The sequence below is a fragment of the Lucilia cuprina genome, chromosome 5 (genome assembly GCF_022045245.1).
Source record: "Lucilia cuprina isolate Lc7/37 chromosome 5, ASM2204524v1, whole genome shotgun sequence".
In the NCBI taxonomy this organism is placed as follows: Eukaryota; Metazoa; Arthropoda; class Insecta; order Diptera; family Calliphoridae; genus Lucilia; species Lucilia cuprina.
In genome coordinates this window covers 2,288,847-2,300,083 of record NC_060953.1, presented here as the reverse complement: position 1 = coordinate 2,300,083, position 11,237 = coordinate 2,288,847, and the positions used below count along the sequence as shown (strand labels likewise).

The following is an 11,237-nucleotide window of genomic DNA, read 5'->3' as shown; positions in this document are numbered from 1 at the left end:
TATAGACTAGACTATAGACTAGACTATAGACTAGACTATAGACTAGACTATAGACTAGACTATAGACTAGACTATAGACTAGACTAAAGACTAGACTAGACTATAGACAAGACTATAGACTAGACTAGACTGTAGAATAGACTTTAGTCTACACTAAAGACTTGACTATAACCTTAACTATAGTGTTGACTGCAGACTTTAGACTAGACTATAGACTGGACTGTTGACCAGACTACAGGCTAGATTGGACTAGCTTATAGATTTGACTAGACAATAGACTAGACAAAAATATCTCATATTTTCTTACCCACTGTTCTTTTTTATTTATCTATTATATTAACTCCTTTCACAATAACATTTCTGTGTCACTATTTTGTTTATATATATAGTTTCTTTATTGAATGAATGATTTTGTTTTGGTCTAGAAAAAAAAACTAAAATGAAAAATGCGCTAAATGGAATTTGGTATGTGGCAAAGCAAAAAGAAGAATACTAACAGTAAAATGTTAATTTTATTTATTATTTGTTTTCGGTTCGATTTCTATGACTTTTTTTAGTTGAAGAAAACAGAATTTAATTTAAATAAAAACTACTACTACAACCAGCAATCAAATAAGGGAAGATCAGCTTTCTATTACAGACAAGTATAGAACATCATGTGAAAGGTTAAAGACACTTGAAAAATTTAAAAGGAAATTTTAGAAAAATTGAAGAACTTTTTTTTTTATAAAATCCTAGTATTAACATTTAACTTTTGTAAAATATTTTGGTTGTTTTTGTATTAAAGATTTTTTCCCCTTTTAAATTTCTTTATTATGGTAGTGTACTATATTAGTTCATTTGATTCTCTCACTCTCATTTTTGTACAATTTTGTTATACTAATTTGCATGCACTACTTTTTTTTTCTTTTTGTTCTTTTTTATATTGATGTTTTTCCCCCATTTGTAACATTTCTACTACTAGTACAAGGTCGTTTATTATTAAGACTAACAACAACAAAAATAAAAACAATAAATAAAAAACTACTCTATTTGGGGCGAGATTCAAATATAAACAAGTTCCTAAACAAAGGCAAAAAAATAATAAGAAAAAAATTTCCCCAAAAAAAGATAAACAATAACCCATCAAATATTTCAAATAAAAACTGATGTGGATTTTTGCAGAGAGATACTACTAGATGATAGTAAAACGACAGTACACATTTCACAAAGACCAGGTTAACAAATAGAAATATTATACAAATAAAACAAATTTCTGTGTCTGTATTACTTATAAAATATGATTCCACCAGAAATAGTCTCCTGAACAAAATAATAATACTATAGAACAAAAAGTTTGGTCTTTTTATTACGGCTGATTTTTGTGATAAAAAATGTTTGCTGGGACAAGAAACAGAAAAATAAAAAAGTATTATTGTGCATATAAGTTGTTTGCTGGTTTTATTGTTTGTTTCATTTGTTTTTTTTTTATTGTTTTGTTATGTTTCTCATACTCTATATGTATAATCACTTTGTCACTTGTTAAAGCTCGGTAGTTATGTCGTATATTATTAGTTGAGAACCCTACTTAATCACAACTCATAAACGATTTCAATAGAGAATAAAGCTTTGCTTCTAACTGTTTACATTTTATTGTTATTCTTTTCAATACTAACACCTTAACAAAAAAGATATCATCCAATAAAGATAGACTCATTTCATGTAAAGTAAATCTTAAATTAAAAACAAAATGAATAAAAGAAAAAAACTTAAACTCCACAAATGTTGCTACAAAAATTTTAAAATTCTGCTCAACCCCTACAAAAAAATGCTTGTCACGTTTACACTCTAAACATTTAAACCTCCGCCCTGCCGAATATAAGGAAATATTAAAAAAAACCCAGCCCAACATAGACAATTTTCCACTCGCCTAAGACGACATCAGGGAATTCAATATCTACTCTTATTTATACTAAATCTTTTATATGTTAAACTTCAATTACAATTGTAGGTTTTACTGTTAATAGAGAATTATAGTCTATGGGGATTTTAGTTGAAAACTGTTTAAACAATGTTTAACCATAATAGTTAAGGTTTAGAGTTTAGTTGAGGTGGTGCTTTTACTTCTTGAAAGGTTTGAGCGACTCACTTTGTTAATATATTCAAATTGTTTTTAATAAAGTTTTCATTTCGAAAGAGATTTTCATTAATAAACATTTTCATAACTTTAGATTAATCAGATTTTATAGCTTAATTATACTTAATCAATGCAAAATATTATAACCAAAAAACCACTTGGGGAGTCATAAATAACCTAATAAGACTTAGGGCAAAAGAAAACCCAGTAAACAATACAACACATGCTACTATCTGGACTATATATTAGATTGTAGCCCGGACTATAGATTCATCTATTTACTAGACTCTGGACTAGACAACTGACTTCACAATAAACTATATACTAGACTATAGAGTAGACTAGTCTATGGACTAGACTATATACTAGACTATATACTACACTATAAACTACACTACAGACTAGTCTATAGGCTAGACTATATACTAGACTATATACAAGACTATAGACTAGACTATTTTAGCTTATAGACTAGACAGATTTTATAGCTTAATTATACTTAATCAATGCAAAATATTATAACCAAAAAACCACTTGGGGAGTCATAAATAACCTAATAAGACTTAGGGCAAAAGAAAACCCAGTAAACAATACAACACATGCTACTATCTGGACTATATATTAGATTGTAGCCCGGACTATAGATTCATCTATTTACTAGACTCTGGACTAGACAACTGACTTCACAATAAACTATATACTAGACTATAGAGTAGACTAGTCTATGGACTAGACTATATACTAGACTATATACTACACTATAAACTACACTACAGACTAGTCTATAGACTAGACTATATACTAGACTATATACAAGACTATAGACTAGACTATATACTAGACTATAGATAGGACTATTTAGTCACTAGACTATAGACAAGACTATAGATTAGACTATAGACAATAGACTAGACTATAGTCTAGACTATAGACTAGACTATAGACTAGACTATAGACTAGACTATAGACTAGACTATAGACTAGACTATAGACTAGACTATAGACTAGACTATAGACTAGACTATAGACTAGACTATAGACTAGACTATAGACTAGACTATAGACTAGACTATAGACTAGACTATAGACTAGACTATAGACTAGACTATAGACTAGACTATAGACTAGACTATAGACTAGACTTATAGACTAGACTATAGACTAGACTATAGACTAGACTATAGACTAGACTATAGACTAGACTATAGACTAGACTATAGACTAGACTATAGACTAGACTATAGACTAGACTATAGACTAGACTATAGACTAGACTATAGACTAGACTATAGACTAGACTATAGACTAGACTATAGACTAGACTATAGGGACTAGACTATAGACTAGACTATATAGACTAGACTATATACTAGACTATATACTAGACTATAGGACTAGACTATAGACTAGACTATAGACTAGACTATAGACTAGACTATAGACTAGACTATAGACTAGACTATAGACTAGATTATAGACTAGACTATAGGACTAGACTATAGACTAGACTATAGACTAGACTATAGACTAGACTATAGACTAGACTATAGACTAGGACTATAGACTAGGACTATAGACTAGACTCTATAGACTAGACTATAGACTAGACTATAGACTAGGACTATAGGACTAGACTATAGACTAGACTATAGACTAGACTATAGACTAGACTATAGACTAGACTATAGACTAGACTATAGACTTAGACTATAGACTAGGACTATAGGACTAGACTATAGACTAGACTATAGACTAGACTATAGACTAGACTATAGACTAGACTATAGACTAGACTATAGACTAGACTATAGACTAGACTATAGACTAGACTATAGACTAGACTATAGACTAGACTATAGACTAGACTATAGACTAGACTATAGACTAGACTATAGACTAGACTATAGACTAGACTATAGACTAGACTATAGACTAGACTATAGACTAGGGCAAAAGAAAACCCAGTAAACAATACAACACATGCTACTATCTGGACTATATATTAGATTGTATATACTAGACTATAGACTACACTATAAACTACACTACAGACTTGTCTATAGACTAGACTATATACTAGACTATTAACTAGACTATATACTAGACTATATACAAGACTATAGACTAGACTATATACTAAACTATAGATAGGACTATTTAGTCACTAGACTATAGACTAGACCATAGATTAGACTATAGACTAGACTATAGACTAGACTATAGACTAGACTATAGACTAGACTATAGACTAGACTAAAGACTAGACTATAGACTAAACTAAAGACTAGACTATAGACTAGACTATAGACTAGACTATAGACTAGACTATAGACTAGACTATAGACTAGACTATAGACTAGACTATAGACTAGACTATAGACTAGACTATAGACTAGACTATAGACTAGACTATAGACTAGACTATAGACTAGACTATAGACTAGACTATAGACTAGACTATAGACTAGACTATAGACTAGACTATAGACTAGACTATAGACTAGACTATAGATAGACTATAGACTAGACTATAGACTAGACTATAGACTAGACTATAGACTAGACTATAGACTAGATTATAGACTAGACTATAGACTAGACTATAGACTAGACTATAGACTAGACTATAGACTAGACTATAGACTAGACTATAGACTAGACTATAGACTAGACTATAGACTAGACTATAGACTAGACTATAGGACTAGACTATAGACTAGACTATAGACTAGACTATAGACTAGACTATAGACTAGACTATAGACTAGACTATAGACTAGACTATAGACTAGACTATAGACTAGACTATAGACTAGACTATAGACTAGACTATAGACTAGACTATAGACTAGACTATAGACTAGACTATAGACTAGACTATAGACAAGACTATAGACTAGACTATAGACTAGACTATAGACTAGACTATAGACTAGACTATAGACTATACTATAGACTAGACTATAGACTAGACTATAGACTTAGACTATAGACTAGACTATAGACTAGACTATAGACTAGACTATAGACTAGACTATAGACTAGACTATAGACTAGACTATAGACTAGACTATAGACTAGACTATAGACTAGACTATAGACTAGACTATAGACTAGACTATAGACTAGACTATAGACTAGACTATAGACTAGACTATAGACTAGACTATAGACTAGACTATAGACTAGACTATAGACTAGACTATAGACTAGACTATAGACTAGACTATAGACTAGACTATAGACTAACTATAGACTAGACTATAGACTAGACTATAGACTAGACTATAGACTAGACTATAGACTAGACTATAGACTAGACTATAGACTAGACTATAGACTAGACTATAGACTAGACTATAGACTAGACTATAGACTAGACTATAGACTAGACTATAGACTAGACTATTAGACTAGACTATAGACTAGACTATAGACTAGACTATAGACTAGACTATAGACTAGACTATAGACTAGACTATAGACTAGACTATAGACTAGACTATAGACTAGACTATGAGACTTAGACTATAGACTAGACTATAGACTAGACTATAGACTAGACTATAGACTAGACTATAGACTAGACTATAGACTAGACTATAGACTAGACTATAGACTAGACTATAGACTAGACTATAGACTAGACTATAGACTAGACTATAGACTAGACTATAGACTAGACTATAGACTAGACTATAGACTAGACTATAGACTAGACTATAGACTAAACTATAGACTAGACTATAGACTAGACTATAGACTAGACTAAAGAATATACTATAGACTAAACTATAGACTAAACTATAGACTAGACTATAGACTAGACTATAGACTAGACTATATACTTAACTATAGTCTAGAATATAGACTAGACTATAAGCTAGCTCACATACTATATGTCAGACTATAGTAAAGATTGTAGACTAGACTATAAACTTGACTACAGACTAGAATTTCGAATATGATTAGTCTATACCCTGAACTATTGCAATTTTGTTTATTGGTATATTTATTTCTACCTGTTAAGTTATTAACTTGTTGTTGTTAACAACACCGGTTTATGCCTCCTAACTCACCCTTAGAAGTAAACTTCTCTTACTCGCCTTTATATACACATTTTTATTGTATTATAGATAAAAAAATACCTCAGCAGATATTATTTTTTGAACTAATCAAAACAGGACACAGGTGGATTTTAAAAGAAAATTTCTAAATTGCAAAAGTTTGATTTTTTACAACATTTTTTTTTACAACTAAGGAAGGGAAATATTTTAATTAACAGTTACTAGAGATAACGGTAAAAGAAAATGTTAACAACAAACATAAGTGGGGAAAGAGTAAACAATAAAAATGTAGTCATTTACAAGATAAATATAATGTCAAAATAGTTGGGTGAAACAACTATTAAAATTTTAAGTATAAATTATATATGTAATTAAAAAAGGGATTAAAACTATTATAAATAAATTGTTTAAATAAAATTAACAACAAACTAAACTAAATAAATAAAACACTTATGGACTGTCTGGCAAAGGTAAACAGAAAAACAAGGGCTCACTTTCGAAATTGATAAGAGAAACTGAATAAATAATGAAATTAATAAAACAGTTTTAATGAAAAAGGGTGATTTCAAAATATTTGAATAAAGCATATGTAAAAGGTTTAGGGTCTATGGACAAAATATGAAATTTTATTTTCTTTTTTTTAATATTGCAGTGAAATTTGTTTAAAATTTAAACTAAATAAACTAGAATATAGACTAGACCATAATCTAGACTATGGACAAGTCTATATTCTAGAATTAAGACTATACTATACACTTTTGGACTAGACTCTATACTATAGGCTAGAATTTAAACTAAACTATAGACTAGACTATAGACTAGAATATTAACTAGACTATATATAGACTTGGCTATAGATTTGACTAATGACTTGACTAATGGTTTCACTAATGACTTGACTAAAGAATTGACTATAGATTTGGCTATAGATTTAACTACAGACTTTACTATAGACTTTACTATAGACTTGACTATAGACTTGATTATAGACTTGACTAACGACTTGACTAAAGACTAGACTGAAGACTTGTCTATAGACTTGACTGTAGACTTGACTATAGACTTGACTATAGACTTGATTATAGACTTGACTAACGACTTGACTAAAGACTTGTCTATAGACTTGACTGTAGACTTGACTATAGACTTGACTATAGACTTGCTATTGACTTGACTATAGACTTGACTATAGACTTAACTATAGACTTGACTATAGACTTGGCTAATCACTTGACTATAGACTTGGCTAATCACTTGACTAATGGTTTTAATAAAGACTAGACTAAAAACTTGTCTATAGACTTGACTAAAGACTAGACTAAAGACTTGAGTATAGACTTAACTATAGACTTGACTATAGACTTGACTATAGACTTGACTATAGACTTGACTATAGACTTGACTATAGACTTGACTATAGACTTGACTATAGACTAAACTATAGATTAAACTATAGACTAGAATATAAATATAATGTCAAAATAGTTGGGTGAAACAACTATTAAAATTTTAAGTATAAATTATATATGTAATTAAAAAAGGGATTAAAACTATTATAAATAAATTGTTTAAATAAAATTAACAACAAACTAAACTAAATAAATAAAACACTTATGGACTGTCTGGCAAAGATAAACAGAAAAACAAGGGCTCACTTTCGAAATTGATAAGAGAAACTGAATAAATAATGAAATTAATAAAACAGTTTTAATGAAAAAGGGTGATTTCAAAATATTTGAATAAAGCATATGTAAAAGGTTTAGGGTCTATGGACAAAATATGAAATTTTATTTTCTTTTTTTTAATATTGCAGTGAAATTTGTTTAAAATTTAAACTAAATAAACTAGAATATAGACTAGACCATAATCTAGACTATGGACAAGTCTATATTCTAGAATTCAGACTATACTATACACTTTTGGACTAGACTCTATACTATAGGCTAGAATTTAAACTAAACTATAGACTAGACTATAGACTAGAATATTAACTAGACTATATATAGACTTGGCTATAGATTTGACTAATGACTTGACTAATGGTTTCACTAATGACTTGACTAAAGAATTGACTATAGATTTGGCTATAGATTTAACTACAGACTTTACTATAGACTTTACTATAGACTTGACTATAGACTTGATTATAGACTTGACTAACGACTTGACTAAAGACTAGACTGAAGACTTGTCTATAGACTTGACTGTAGACTTGACTATAGACTTGACTATAGACTTGATTATAGACTTGACTAACGACTTGACTAAAGACTTGTCTATAGACTTGACTGTAGACTTGACTATAGACTTGACTATAGACTTGCTATTGACTTGACTATAGACTTGACTATAGACTTAACTATAGACTTGACTATAGACTTGGCTAATCACTTGACTATAGACTTGGCTAATCACTTGACTAATGGTTTTAATAAAGACTAGACTAAAAACTTGTCTATAGACTTGACTAAAGACTAGACTAAAGACTTGAGTATAGACTTAACTATAGACTTGACTATAGACTTGACTATAGACTTGACTATAGACTTGACTATAGACTTGACTATAGACTTGACTATAGACTTGACTATAGACTTGACTATAGACTTGACTATAGACTTGACTATAGACTAAACTATAGATTAAACTATAGACTAGACTTTAGACTAGACTATAGTCTAGACTGTAGACTAGACTATAAACTAGACTGTAGACTAGACTATAGTCTAAATCTTAAGAACTTTTTTAAATATTAAAAAACAGCAAAATAAATTCCCTGAATTTATTTTTAATATTTACTTTGATGTAATTAGTAAAAAAACATTAAATTACCACACCGTTGTCATAATGTGTATTTAACAATTTAATTTGCATAAAAAATAATAAATAAATAAATTTATTCTGTGTAAACATACAAATAGAAATTGTAATTGGAAAAAAGAACAAAAAAACGAAATCTACAAAAAAAATTAATAAACAAACAAATAAATTAAATAAATATGAATTATAATAAGTATTTTAAATAAATAATAAAGGACTTTAAAAAATGCAAAAATAAACTCACCTGGGTCAAGCTAAAAGTTTAGGGACTGGATTCAGAAACTCCTCAAAAAACTCTATAGTGAGTCACAAACTCTTTAAAATGTTCTCATATTTACTTTATTTCCATTAACTTTCCATTAAAAATCACTCATTAGTTAATTTAATTATTTGTATTATGTTCTCCTTTCCAAGTACTTTTTTAATTGCCAGTCAATTACACACTAACTCTTTCTAATTCACTCACGCACTCTATTGCATATAACACAGTTTTTAGTATTTCAAAGAGAACATATTTCTTTTAATTTGTTTGATTTGCTTTAGTTTTTTCTTTTATTGTTTGCTTTCACTCCAAAAAATCTACTTGATCAATTACTTGTTTTATAGTCCTTCTCATTTGAAGTTTCTCTATAATATGTAATATTTTCCTTTTATAACACAGTACTCACACACATTACAAACATTAGGAAAAGACCTGTTTGTGATTGTTTAATATTTGTTGTTGCTTAAACATTGCAGTGTTTTTTTTTTTTTTTTTGTTTTATTTGTTTACATTTTTCTTTTTTTCGTTTTCTCCTGTTTGGCACTCACGAATGTTTTCTATTATTTTTATCATTATTCTTCTGTTATGCATAAACCAACATACTTTTTCAACAGCCAGGGTTGTAATATTTAGTATCAACCAACCTTGGATTGATTAAGTGCCAACTAGCTGCATAGCTGACAATGTGGCATCTCTCTTAAATACTGTAAGTAGACAGATAAATGAACATGGTTAACTCAGGAGATTTAATAAAATCACCAACCAGACCTCGTGGTCCACTTGGCTGCCAAACTTACTGATAAGATTTCGGAGTCGGAAAAATATAAAGTGTTATCAGGAATCAAGAGACTCCCCCGGGGTATTTTACCATGATGTTTTTTCCTCATCTCGAAACTTATACCTCTTGCTCTAGTCAGTCGGAACTATAAAGTGATGGTGCAATTCCTTAGAATAACTTGAACTGGAGTAAAACCAAAGAGTCATATGATCTGGCACCACAGGAATTGAAAGGAGAAAAAATATTTTAGTTTTAATACTTTCAAAAACTTTGCAAGTTTTAATAAAAATAAAAAAATTATAAACATCGTTACATTAAGTTTAAAAATTTTGTTATTAAAGTTGTTATTCCTTTAAATTTAACACTTTTATTTAAACTACACAATTTTCCTTCCCTGTTAATTACTCTCCCTTTAGCTTTTTATGTTCGCTTTAATTGCATTAAACTGTCAACAGCAACAATAAATATACAAAGCTAACGTAAACTACTGTTTGTTTGTCGTTATTGTTGATATTTTGTTTTTGTTGTCTACATTTTTGTTGTTAAGTTTTATATAGCAAAAATGAAAATAAATAAAGTAACAAAAAGTAAACAAGTACGTGATTAATTTTACGCCATTTTATTGAACCAGCTCTTAACATAAACAAACATACATACATATACACATGTGTATGTAAGCAAACATAAAGGGAGAATTGTAACAAACATGCATTTGCATGCTTAAAGTAAACAGCCAAATGTTTGTATTTATACTCATTCATTTAAAATGTTGTCGCTTGCGGCCTTAGGTGTGAAGGGAGTGCACAAAAATATGGATTGGTTGTGGTTTTGTTGTAATAAAAAAATATTGCCTTAAAAACTCTTTCAGATTGTTTTTTTGTTTTCTCTACATCAGGTGTAATATCAACCAAAACAGAGATAGAGCTTTTACTAATACAAATACAATATTTTGCAAACACCCAGCATACATTTTGTACTGTACATGTCAAGTAGAAGTAAAATAGAACGGAACCAGAACAGAGCTAGAACTGAATTAGAACGGAACTATAACGCAACTATAACTAAACTAGAACTGAACTAAAACTAAAATAGAACTGAACTAGAACTGAACTAAAACTGAACTAGAACTGAACTAGAACTGAACTAGAACTGAACTAGAACTGAACTAGAACTGAACTAGAACTGAACTAGAAC

General features: G+C 29.4%; 1 protein-coding gene across 1 annotated transcript in view; it reads right to left on the bottom strand.

Moving 5' to 3' along the window:
* LOC111687960 (tRNA (uracil-5-)-methyltransferase homolog A) overlaps nt 1-11,237 on the bottom strand; it is a 66,771-nt gene that overhangs the window by 22,147 nt on the left and 33,387 nt on the right. Inside the window, exons 5-6 of the transcript XR_006941119.1 lie at nt 10,063-10,254; nt 9,248-9,969 (exon numbers count right to left, since the gene is read on the bottom strand). The gene's annotated coding sequence lies outside the window, so the exon portion shown is untranslated. The remainder of the gene's footprint in view (nt 1-9,247; nt 9,970-10,062; nt 10,255-11,237) is intronic.